The sequence below is a fragment of the Zonotrichia leucophrys genome, chromosome 4 (assembly GCF_028769735.1).
Source record: "Zonotrichia leucophrys gambelii isolate GWCS_2022_RI chromosome 4, RI_Zleu_2.0, whole genome shotgun sequence".
NCBI classification, from domain to species: Eukaryota; Metazoa; Chordata; class Aves; order Passeriformes; family Passerellidae; genus Zonotrichia; species Zonotrichia leucophrys.
In genome coordinates, this window is record NC_088173.1 from 10301584 (window position 1) to 10315035 (window position 13452).

General features: G+C 36.5%; 1 protein-coding gene across 1 annotated transcript in view; it reads right to left on the bottom strand.

Annotated features, from left to right (window-relative positions):
* Window positions 1-13452, bottom strand: part of SGCZ (sarcoglycan zeta) — a 394721-nt gene that overhangs the window by 373008 nt on the left and 8261 nt on the right. The gene's annotated exons all lie outside the window — the stretch shown is intronic.

Here is a 13452-nt window from a genome sequence, read left to right on the forward strand (position 1 = left end):
TCATGGACAGAGTAAGATATACAAAGTTGTCATAAAGAAATGTGCTCCAGGCTCATGACTCACAGCAATGGTTCTTACAGCACCAGGCCTTCTGTCTTCCTCACTTATAATTATCCACTTTTCATCCATCTGTGGAAAACAGAGGCCATGAATGAGAAATTCAGTTTTGTGGAATATTTTTCTTCATGACGTCCATAAAAAAGGAACTGTGTTACAAAATGTTTGCTCTCGCTTTCTTTCCTTGATATCATGCTTCCACTGCCTTGGGAAGCAAAACATTTTTGCTTTTGTTGCTTAAGACATTAAGCATGTGTGATATAACACAGAAGTCCTACTCTGCATCAGCAACCCTGTGACCCATTTTTTCACTACTCCTCTCCACCTTTTCTTCCAGAAATGTGCTTCTAAAACTCATGTTCTATATAGGCTTACTGGATAAGTGTATCTCCTCTGCCTAGAGATTTATCATAGTTGAGTAGAAGTTGTACCTGGGACAAAATATGTGAAGAGCAAGCGGGGAAGATGCTGAGATGCATGAAAGGCAGTTTTTGGACTTAGTTCTAGGTGCTCCTTTCCTGCCTGAGCACATGGGGACAGAGATGGTGTGCAAAACAGGGAAAATGTGACGTGGGTTTGACTTTGAACGGCAGGCACAGAACTGGGCTGCAATTCCTGTTTCAAAGATTTTGGGGCGCAGTGTAAGGAAAGAATTACAATGACCTTGGGAGAACAGAGTGAGGTAAAGAACCAGAGAGGGTTATTTAGACGCCAGTACTGAATCAGAAAGGTTGACAAATGGAAATTCCTTTCATTGGTTTCATTTCTCTAGAATTTTCCCAACAGAAAATAACAGGCAATCTAAAATGTAAGAACTATTTGAGTTAATTGTAGTAAAGTATATGAAAATTTAATTTCCCAAGGTAATCTTGCAAAGGAAATGGCAAAGGAAACAGTTTTCTTTCTAGTCTTAGGCAAAAAAGCCTAAGAAGGTTAAAAACATGGCAAATGAAGAATAAAATGTAGAAATAATGCAGTCTGAAAGAGACTAAGATTAAAAGCCTTTTCCTATGTTCAGCATTTCAATTTTATGCCACTTTTTTTGAAGGCCATTCAGCTTCATTTTATGCTTTCAATACATTTTGACTAGAAACATAAATCAGCTGACAGACACAAACTCAAGTAAGCTGAGACTTGGATTTTATAGCAATATTGATAAAAGCTAGTGGGCATTCCTGCTGGAACATTGGCATTTGGCCTGATAGAGTACTTTTAGAGATTTTTCAGATTCTTGATGCATCTAAAGAAATACTGGTGCACTGCAAGTAATAAATGCAGAAAGGGCAAGGGATGGGGAGAAGGGTTCTCTCCATGGAAACAACAAAATAATTTTTCTAACAAGATTCAAGGATGAAACTTACCGAAGACTGGGTAAGTTTCAGAGCCTGGACAAGTTTTACGCCAAGATGCAGGGAAAGATAAAATAATATTTTATAGATTTCTTTGGTTAGTTCCTATCATGCAGAAGGGAATGTGTAGGAAAAACGTGCAATAACTTTTTTATGTCAGTTTGACTGGCAAAGCATAAGCTGAATTAGACTGTATAAAAGGTGAAGTGAAGCTATTCAAGGAGAGTCATAAGTAAAAAAAAAATTAATCCTAAATTTAAAAACATGTAAATAATTCAAAGCAGCAGATTTTCTTTTCTTTTTTTTTTTCTTTTATTTTAAGATTACTCTTTCTTTTATGTAACTCCATCCTGGATTACCCAAATTTACTAACCAAATCAATTTACTAACAAAATCAAACTGGAAATATATCTCCCAAAATCTCTCTCTGTTTCTTCCTCCTAAGTCAGAATCAACTGTGAAAAAACCACCCTCACAGGCTTTTGTGTAGGCCATTCAGTAAAAATATCTGGTTTTGAATACTCCACAACAGCTGTCTTCACTCTGCCCCAGATCTTTGAAAATATGTCTTAATGTCTGTAAATCTCTTGTTCCACTGTTGGTTCATTCCTTCACATCACTGGATGGAGGAAGCAGATTATTTCCTTCCTCCTCAGGTCATGTTTTCTGGACATGATCATTCACCAAGCTTTTCTCTGCCATCTCTTCAGCTGGCCAGTGTTTTATTGTAAGTGCAATAACCAAACCAGGATACCAGGTGCTGGGTTTGGTTGGGTTTTTTTCCTCTTACAACAATATAAATTTGACAACTGGTGTTACCTTCAATAAAACATCTCCAATTTTTTTTTCATTTTTTGGCTTGCTAGGCAGTTTCTATCTTTCATTCCTCAGCTGATTATTTTTACTGAAGTGCAATAATTTCCATTTGTCCTGCTTGAACTGCATCCTGCTTTACAGACCAAAATACCAATTAACAAGATTGTTTTATATCTTAAACAACTCCTTCAAAGTACTTGCAGACATCCTCCGTCCATTTTCACTTGATATAAAAGAATACACCATCTTAAACCATTTTAAGATGATTCTCCCTGGCTTTCCTTTGTTTAATTAGAATTCTACAAGAATTTTTCACCTCACCACACCAAGATTTTGGTTTCCATCACAGTTTTGCATTTTGGGAAGCTTAATGAAGTTGACATTGCAATTATTTTGTGTGCTTTGGCAGCTAGGATAAGTAACTACATCAAACCTTTGATCAATAACTATTAGCTGTTCCATTAGAAAAATGCAAAATAGAGAGAAATCCAGATTTGAAAGTAATAACACTTGCTTAAAATTTAAAGCCAAAATAAAACTTGTTTTTTCCTAGTATCAATTAGAACATACATCTGGATTTTCAAGCAGCAAAGTTATAGTGTAGAAAGAAAAAATGTAAAAGAAAAAAATGTATTGAATAATAAATCAGGTATATATTGAAAGAGAAAGAGAACAAGAGCACAACAAAGTCCTGTTCTAATTGACTAATAGAAACATTTACATTTTTCGTAAGGATTAACAGATTAAGTTGCTTTATCATGAAAGGAAAAATTGCTGTTTATGACCTGGTGTTAGACAACAGTAAATGGCTTAATCTGTTTTTCTCTGAGGGTAAAACTGTATGTAGTAATGGATTTAAGAGATATATATACATAAGTTTATTTTATTAATGCACAAACTGTAAAAAGTTTTGGTACACGTGTCTGTGTAACCTTTTACAACCAGCATTTCTATTCCAGTATTGCATGGGCTTACTTTTTTTTTTCCAAGGAAATAAAGAGTACTCTGTGCCAACTGAAAGTATGGTGAGATAATCTTCCTAAAATTGTGCTTGACTGGAATAATGGATTCCTAATGGCAAAGTGATGATATGTGAACACCAGTCAATGTGAATTATTGAATATCAATATGAATCAATGTGCATTAGCAAACTCAAGCTGAGAAAAACCGAAGTGCTTAGAGGTCATAACCATACACTGGGCTCCAGGAGATCTTCTCTCTGTATCATATTCCTTCTTTGTGAGACAGCACTCAGCAAATCAAAGGCAATGTAATTTCTGTGTTGTGTTCAACAGAAAATTTAGAAATGCTGTGTAATACTCTAGATTTATTCTGCGGTGTAAAACAGAATTATTGAAGTATAACAGCTCAGAATTTTAAGATAAATAAGGAAGTTTTGTCAGCAGAGTGGAACACTGAGTTCACCTTTGAGCTTTGTCTACATAATCCTTACATTTTATGCTGCATTTGTTGAATAAAATGCCATGCCATGAGTTAAACACTCTGGAAGAAATAGTTTGGAACATGAATTAGTTTCAGATAGACAAAATTAAAATAAGAACTCAGGTACATGCACATCATTAATAATTTGGTTATATTATAAAAAAAGGATATTTGTTTCTGTAGTATAGACAAATGAAGTAGTAGTATAAAGCAAAAAAACATGTATGGTACAACAAAAACAAATAGTAAAATTAACTGAGCAGAAATTTTTGCAATACAAATAACATAAATTTCCAAAAGAAAGAGGTCTGAGAACATATACGTGCTTGATGTTTTATTTTAATTCCAGTAAAGAAGCTTCAGCATCGGGAAATCGAGAAAAAGAAAACTGACCACTCAGTATCACTGCAGCATTGCTCAGTTCTAGGGTTCAGGCTTTAGTTTTCCAAATTATTTGTCCTGAATTTCTAGTGCTACTCTGTACAGATTTACTAAGAAACTAAAAATGGACTGCATGTTTTACAGTAAAGTGATTTTCTCCTTCTTGATTTCAAGGTTTTGGAGAGCAGAGATAGGAAAGATTTAAAAGATTTGTAGTCAAAAAGCCACAAAAATTCAAAACCCATGATCAGGTTGAAGTCTGAAAAATGTAAAGCAGGTCTAATAAAATTTAGAAGAAAAAATACTTTGTTATTTCTAGCTTAGTGTTATTAAAATATAGATAGCATCTGAAAGTTCAGAAGAGCAGAAGCAGTAGCATTGGTAGGTGTAGATGCTTTAGAAAAAAACTGACCAACATCATGCATCATACATAACACAACTGAAAATCAGGACAAATTGTTACAAAGTATACAGTGGATTTCAAACACTATCTATTCTATACTGTATAGTATTCACTAGTGTATTCTGTTATTTAGAAAATTGTGTCTATTTATGACTTCAGGACTGAAGTGGGGACCTGCAGACTCCACCTGGGTCTACTGCTTCACAGCCCAATCTCTGCAGCCTGAATCTGCAACAGCTTGACTCCACTTGGCACTGACAAGGACAAAAACTTACAATATATGTGAGCTAAAAGCCTATACTTGTAAGCTTGGTGCAACAAGAAAATAACTGGAGAGCAACTGATTCTGATTTTTAGGATTTATGTCTTTCAATTTCTTCTAAATGACCGAAAATTAGCTTTAGCCTCGCAGTTAAGGATTGTTAAATTTTATAGATTATTTTCCAATCTCCGATTTCTTTTTGCTTTTCAAGCTCCTATTTATTTACATTTATGAAGTATTACCCATATACCACAAAACATAAATGTCACAAAAGTAATCCTGAATGTTCCTTCAGACAAGAAATATAACATCTATTTATCTGAAGTGTAAGAATAATTGTGTAGCAAGTTATGAGAAGTCATTTTTCAAGCAAAAAATATTCTCTCTTTTGCTGGAAAAGCAGAAAGGGAACCTTTTCACTTGTGTCCCTGAGAATGCTGTTTTTCTTCAGATTAGTTCAATGATCCAGATAATAAATGAATAATAAAATCACTACTGTGCGTGATATTTTTAATTAGGGAATATATTACAACTCCTACATTATAGTTTCAGGCAGCAAATATAATGCTCTGGATTTCTGCCTAGAATACTATTACCATTTGAAAACACTTTCTAGTAGATTCTAGGACAGGAGGGTTGATTATCCACACAAAAGATGATGCTAAGCCTCTTTGACTAGGTAATATCCTACAAATCTATTTTTTACATCTTTGTACAGTTAAAATTCTTCTGCAAAAGTTAGGAAGAAGTTGATCCTCACAACAAATGCAATCAAATTCAAGCCATGACTATCATTTGGATACTATACATATTCACCTCTCAAAGGTGCTGCAGCACATACATGCAACTCATTTTGGCATGGCTACACTACCTTCAGAAATTAAGTGTATCTCTTCCACAAGATCTAGGTCAAAATAAAAAGTGAGAAAATCAATCTCTGCATGTACGTACTAAAAACTCTGTAGACCATCTGAAAATGTGTTTATGGCACTTGCAAACATTGCTTCATTTTGTTAATGATTTAGTCAGAGACTTTGAGACAACTCCATTTTTCCAGATATTTAATTTCTTAAGAAACAATTGGAGTATTCTCAATGTCACAGGTTTATTTCCCCCATTTACCTTATTTACTCACATTAAGCTGGTAACATAAATTAGACTAAAGCATAATTTATGACTGCCTTAGGCAAATCATCTTGAAAGGCATTCAGTCTCCACCTATAAACATCAACAGACTGACAATTCATCTCTTTCTTGGTAAATTTACTCCAGCAGCTAATCATGCTCCCTTTTACACATTTGTTTGCCTGATGGGGATGTGCACATGCCCTGTGCACCTATTATTATTTCCTTCTCCACTAAAATGAAGTCCTGTAACATGCTGAAGTTGCCCTGCATTCTATCAAGTCTCATTTGTTTGTTTGTTTGTTTTGTTAAATTAAACAGGCCAAACTTATTCAGATTTGCACTGGGGGGGGTATTTTTGATGATGTTACTCTTTCAAGATACTCATGCAGGCACTAGAAGCAATGTTGTTTGTTTATTTATGACCACAAGAACAGCTGCAGCAGATCAGACAAATAAGGGATCGTTGCAGGAAGATACATGAAGATATCATATAAAGACAGGATAAGTATTTCCCTAAATATTATTATATTGGATGGACATTTCCATCTATTTCCAGAAAGAAATACATGTCCTCTCTTTTATTCAGTTACTGCTTATTAGAGGATTTTTATGCTTCAAGGTTTTAAGAAGCTTTGCTAAAGGACCTCATTAAAAGTATTTCAAATGGGCAGGAGATCTTCGAGAGCTGCCTGTGGCTGCCTTACCCAGCACTGTGCCTGTCCAGACAAACAGACATTGAGCAGCAGTCCTCCTCTGGACCACCCAGCCTTCCAGCATCTCCTGCAAATGTGGGACCTTGTACAGCAAACAGTGTCTTCTGTCCTGCACCAACACAGCATCATCCAACCTAGGCATGGAGCTGCTTGGGCTGGGGAAGCATTTCAAGGGAAGATAATTTCTCTTGAAATACATAGGAGGTGAAAACACTGTGATAAATTACAATGGAATAAAAGATGAATTTGCACATGGTTAGAAATACTTATGTAGGTTACTAATGATACTGCTGTCACCCAACAGTATGGCTATTACAGAGCTGCTCAGAAACTTTCATAGAATATTCCAGCACAATTATTTGAACAAGGGTGCAGTACAATGCATAAATGATCTTTTTACATGTGAATAAAGAGTTAGAGCTAGCTAGATTATCTGGTTCCAACGTGGTTAAAATATAATTATTTCACTCACAGAAAGATTCCTATTGTGTTTCCCATAACTATGTGATGCATTCTCAATGCCCTATTGTGGCATCTGCATGCAGAGCACTTCTAAACAGTAATTATTGGTATAATTCTCACACACAGCCACTGTGTGTATCACAAGCATGGGTGGATTCACTTGCTGAAGCAGAGCACTTGTTTTCCTTGCTGGAAACTGAGGGAGGAAAAGGAAACATAAAATCTCTTTTCGGTCTATTATAGACTGCAAGTGGCTCCGTGCAAAAAAGGAAAGAATATTTTTGATTACATGACTGCAAAAACTGTAACACTGTCCCTTATTTTGATAGCTAGCCTACATTTTCTTACATCCACTGCAACTACTTACGAGGTGTAAAATATTGCCTGGGCTTGATCTTCCAAGTTAAAGCTGAGCTGAAGCTTAGTGTTCTGAGAAAGAAAATACTTCATGGGACTCAAGCTAAATGAAATGCAGCAACAGGGACTGCCTTTCTTTACAGATATCATAAGGGAAATTAATATGGCCTGAGATCTCACTGTCTTTTCAGCAGAGCTATTTTACAAGGTAGAAGGGAAGCGTCTCCTAGCACAGGCAGCTGAAGAAACACTGGCACTGCAGCACAGGGAGAGGTGGAGCAGCAGAGCCAGGACTGCCCCCCAACAGCTCCCCTGGAGCACGGGTCAGTCTGTCCCTGGCATGCTGCAGAGCAGGAGGTGGGTGGGTAACCAAGGCCCTGCCTCTTCGGGAAGATACTGGCTGAGAAAAGATTAAATCAAAATACGCTCACTGTGATTATTGGCTACAGCAGTTACTAAAAACTGAGGTGCCTTTGCTCATTATTTTCAAGACCTTTGAATTTTGATGGGGTCTATGTTCTTAATCACATCTAAAATCAGGTTTGCTGTATTTCTTTCCAGGAGTCAATAGGTAACTATGCTATCATCCATAAATCACATCCATCCATGTGACTTAAAAGGACAAGTTATTTTCTCTCTGAAGCTGACAGTCAAAATAGATGTCCAGGAAATAATGCTTTGTTTCATTATACTTGTGATCATGAACAGATCCTTTTCTACTAGCCTATGTTGATATTTACATAATAAATCTAATCAGAGCATATTCAAAGCACAAGGTGTAACAAAGAGTGTCAAGTGAAAATGGGTTCCTACCTGCACCATGAAACACAAAAACACACATGGAGCTCATAAAAGATATTTTAATTAAAAGAAAAAAAAAGGTTAAATTCCATCGATTTTTTGTCCTTGATACATCCCTTGCCAAAATTGTTGCCATTTGGTCAGAATCAGAAACATCAGAAACATCCATTTAGTCATGATCCACGACAGTGCTCCCAAAAGCACTGAGATAGCTTTACTGACATCTCAGTATTTTGCTTTCCATTGCACCCTTAGCCACTTAAAATGCTACAGGCTATCAGCATACTGATGCTGCAAAATGTAAATATGGGAAATGGGCCCACCTCCTAACCTCTCAGGAGGCAGTCAGTGGACATTGGCCAAGCTAACATTTACATTTCCAGATCATCAACATCCCCCTATCTCCAGACAAACAGTCTTGTGACAAAGATGTTTTAACACTAGGACAGAAAGCATGGGATGTTGAGTAGAAGGCTACTTCTCAGGATCCTGTACTTGCCCTGCAAAGTCTGTCTCTACCCAGTAACCACCAAAAACCACCCATACCCTACAGAGTAATGCACCTGGGCCTACATTCCTGAAGAAGCAAACAAAAGAATTCAAGATCTCACAGGTCAGAAGGAAAAAGCTACCTCCTAATGTATGCAAACTGCATCCCTCTGCATATTTTTAGGTGTATACTGATTGACTTGTCTCAGTGCTTAAAATTAGGCCAAGTCTCTTTCAAGAACTACTGATGATGATATTATTAACTTTTGGTATTTAAATTTTGTTAGTAACACCTGATTTATCCTACTAAACAGCAGTACTATTTCATCCTTAGCTCTGGACTGGAAGTTTACAGCTTTGAGGTTTTCATTTGTTTTGTCTTTTCAGAAGGTGCCAATAGAAGCAAACTACCCATCAAACTGATATGAATACAGATTGTTGCATGAGGGATGCATTACAATTTTACCTTTCTTTTAAAAGGTATGTTTTTAAAGGTTTTTAAATGTTTTTAAAGATTTTAAAACATTAGTTATTTTAATTGGTTCTAGATTCAAATAGAACAAATTGAGCAGCCAAATAATTGTTCCTTCTTCTGTCTTCAACTCCCTTGAAAGGTCACAGAACTTTTTTTTTTTCAATAAAAAGCTGGGATTGTATCTGCCTTAAGATTTAATTGTGATATAACTTGTATTGATATAAGGATTAGTTTTACTTAGATGTAATAATTACAAAGACATTCATAATAATCTTAGTTCAATATTGGATATAAGCAGGCCTTGGCTCCCCATGAGATAAAGAACTGAATCCTGTGTATTCTGGCTGAGGCAGTTCAGAAGGTCAATAAGCAGGATTTCTTTGTCATTTAGCTTTGTCATTTAGAAATACAGCATTTCCTTCTCTTTGTTCAATTCACATTGTTGAAACTACTTCTAAGCAGGTGTTTAGAGCACAAATCTTACAGACACTAAAATAAGGAGATGTTTGGTTTATGACATGTGTGGTCTGGTTGGCTTGCAGTTGACAAGGCTTTTACAGGAACACATCTGACTTTTTACAAGTTTCCAACAACAGTAAACTTTATTCCTGCTGACAGCAGAAGCAATTGCTGTGTTCAGAATAAAATTGATTGGTTTAAAAGTTTAACTTTGTTTTCTTGTGTCATGTTTTATGCTCTAAGGTTACATTTAAATATCTTTCAGATAATCATTTTGTAAAAAACAATTACTTTACAATTACTAAAAAATAATTACTGGGGTAAAAATATGTGTGAATGAGCACCAAATCATTGCAAGGTAAGGGGAAGTGGGGTTTATTTGAACTGGAAATAAGTATTTAACTTACTCATGTAGAAAACAGTATTTTCATAGTTGAACTTTCACAATTTATTTTCAAGATCAGAAGAACAAAAATTAAAAGAAATAATAAAATTAAAGCAAGAAATAAAACTGCCATCATAACCATCTGCAGCAGGAACTTTGTGTATTGTGATCCAAACATCTGCCCTCATGATGGCATGAGGGGGAAAATTCTTGGGAATTGTTGATTCTTGATTTTTGGGCCTCATTTTGAAATAGTATCAATAGTGGCAACTCAGCATACACAAGCCTGTAAAATATCACACACAGATTGAGCAGCTAACACTATTACAACCACTCTGCTTTGTGAGGGATGATCCAACTGAAGATGCTCCAGCTACCAGCTGCTACTGCCAGCCCCCCCAACAGAGCTTAGTACCTCTGCACCAGTGCTGAGTCGGCCCTATTTTATTTTTGGTTTTGTTTGAAAGTGTTTGGATCCCCTAAACTTAAAATGTATGGCACCTTATTTCTTCTAGAAAAATTGCAGAATCTGTGCAACTGGCTGGCAGGTCAAACGAGGCTGAGAGAAGAGCACAGAACTGTGTTGAACTGACTTTGGTAGGACAATGGAAGGCGCCTTCGTTTGGCTCACATGGTGCTATTGGCTTCTTCCAGCAGATTGGCTTCTTGTTATCTCTCCTGTTTCCTTCTTCATGCTACTGGCTTTATCAGGCAGGAGTCACAAGATGCATTAAGCGCATATCAATGCTACGAGATATTTTGGCATTGTTATCAATTATTTTAAAAATCCGTAATCTAAAACGTAAATGAGCCCATGCTCAAAGATGCCTTGTCAACTGCAAGCAAACCATAAAACATTTTGCATACCAATTCAGTGGTAACATTCCACTGCGACAGTAATTTCATCTGCTTTCATAGGTTCTGACATTTTTCTAGCGCAATCACCTCCTCTGCACCTGAGTAAGTAGTTTGATTTCTCTGGAACCTCAACAAATAAATTTCACTCATTTTTTCCACATGCTTCAAATGTTGCATATGCCACGGACACATTACTTACCAAATAGTAATATTAGCACAGAACACAAGGTTCTGCTTTGAATTAAAAATTTCAATATACAGTAATAATATGTGAATAATTAGGATATGTCCATGAGGTATCAGCATCAGCAACAGTGCAGAGAGCCACACAGCCCTTTTGATTCAGTCTGTCACCACCTCAGCACTCTGTCACTGTGCTGTCATTTGTTACTGCACCCCTCAGCCTTCCCTTTCACCTTCAAATCTTTACATTTTACTTGGCTGTCCTAAAACTGCATTGGCAAGCTCTGCATGTCTATTACAAAATAACAGCATTGTAGTCTGATGCAGCAGCATACACCCAAAACCAAAATATATTTTACTCAATATAATCTATAACTCTTGACATATCAAGTGATAGGCTTCAGCACAGCTCCCCTAGTGCTCCCTCTCTGCTCTGCTCCTCATGCTGCAATTTTCTGCCTACTAGGTACATTCATTGATTGATCAAGGCTTGCAAAAGTCTGAGTTCAATAGGATACACCTCAGCAAAGGCTGTTTTATGCCTGTCAGCAGTATGATGGGAATTCTATCATGAGACACAGAGACTACTTGCAATCTCATAATTTCATTAAGCAATAGTGCAAGTGGTCTCGCTAGACTGAGTAGATGACATATTTGCATGAACTGTGAATGCCATCCACCTCATCTAAAACAATACTGAACAAAACAGGGAGCTTAACCAGAGAGAGGTCTCTTCTGAACAAGCAGATCATTTTCCAATCACATACTCACTTGCACCTAGTGGGTTGGGGGAGAAATGAAGAAAGGTATGAGATCAACTCTAAAAATAGTAACTCACTCTCCTGAAAACAAGATATACTTACAGAAATTACAATGTCAGTTCCAGTATTGGGGAAGCAGCAGACTCAAAGTAACTTGTTAGTCTCTGAAGAATTATATTCTTCTGCCAGCTTTTTCAGGAAAATCTAATAAAACATTGATGAAATAGAAGAATAATTTTCTCTGCATAAAGATTAAGTGGGAACATGAGTCTACACGATGGACAGTTTTTGCATTCATCTCACATCTGCTCAGGAACTGCAGGAACCATTGGGAAATGGCACATCGAATATTTCTAAACTGATGTGTATCTGAAATAGTAGATGTCAACTCGAGTCCTACAGGAAGTGACAGTCAATACAAGCTTGTTGCCAGCTATTTCTGCAACAACCTATAAAGCTTGACACAGCTAGGCAGTCTTGTGCTAAGACTAGATCCTATTGTTTCAGAAGAAATAAAAGGGAAGACAAGTATTACCAAGCTGTATCAAAATGCATAATTTCACACAAGTCTGTGTGCTGGCACTTGTCAGAACCTTCAGAGGGAACTGAGGTTCTGACAAAGAGTATTAGAGTTTAGGAGTAAGGGTAAATGCCTTAGGAACTCCATAAACTGGAGTAACTCAGCTGAGTGATTTCTACAGAGTTATTTACCATCTGTTGGTGATGACTCAAGCTAAAAAAAACACAGATGGATCTTGATCCCAATTTTTGTGGGAGTTTTTTGTTTGTTTGTTTTGTTTCTTTTGCTCTGTGATTTTTTTTTTTGTGTGTTTTTGGGGTTTTCGGTGTTTGGGGTTTTTTTGCCTGAACTGTTCTAAACTTCTGAGACGATTAAGATTTTGCGTCATTTCGGAATAATAGATTTTTATAGGGAGTGTCTCCTAGTTTGTACTTATTCAGAGCTAATTCTCTAACTATTTATAGTAATAAATGATGCCATGAGTTTCAGCTTTAAGGCTAAGTAATCTTCTTGGAAAAACTTCCAGTCTGTTTGTAATGCATTCTGAAATTCTCTCTGCTATTTATTGAGGCATAGATTATTCAACTTCCTTCCTCACACATATATTATGTGTTGAATGGGATTACAACAGCCAGCCTGCTCAGCAGGGAGACTCCTGAATTAGCCAAGACAAATTACCAAAAAAAAAAAAAAAAAAAAGCACAGACTGAATCCTTATGTATCTCCTGAATCCTTAGAACCTTGTCAGAATTTTCTGTATGGAATGCAATTCACATCCTTAGAAGTTCCAGAGGACTGGGATGACCAAGTAATCACTTTGAATACAGAAAACTGGCTCAATCTTTTCTTCAAAACAGAAACAACCCCTCCGAGTAGAGTTATAGTCTCTTTTTATTGTTTAAGATACATGGAGTTTAAGCTAATAGTAAAAAAAAAAAAAAAAAAAATCCACATTAAAAGGAAGACACAGGTACCTCTGTAAAAACCACTGGGGTCACTTTTGTGTGCTAAACTCAGGTTTGCAAAGAAATCACCTTTGAGCACCCTCACTGGGGACCCCAGGAGAATTCAGTATACCTGGGGGATGGATATCAATGGCACTAAAGCAGGAAAAATCATAAATTACTCCTCTTAGTCCAGATGGTAAATA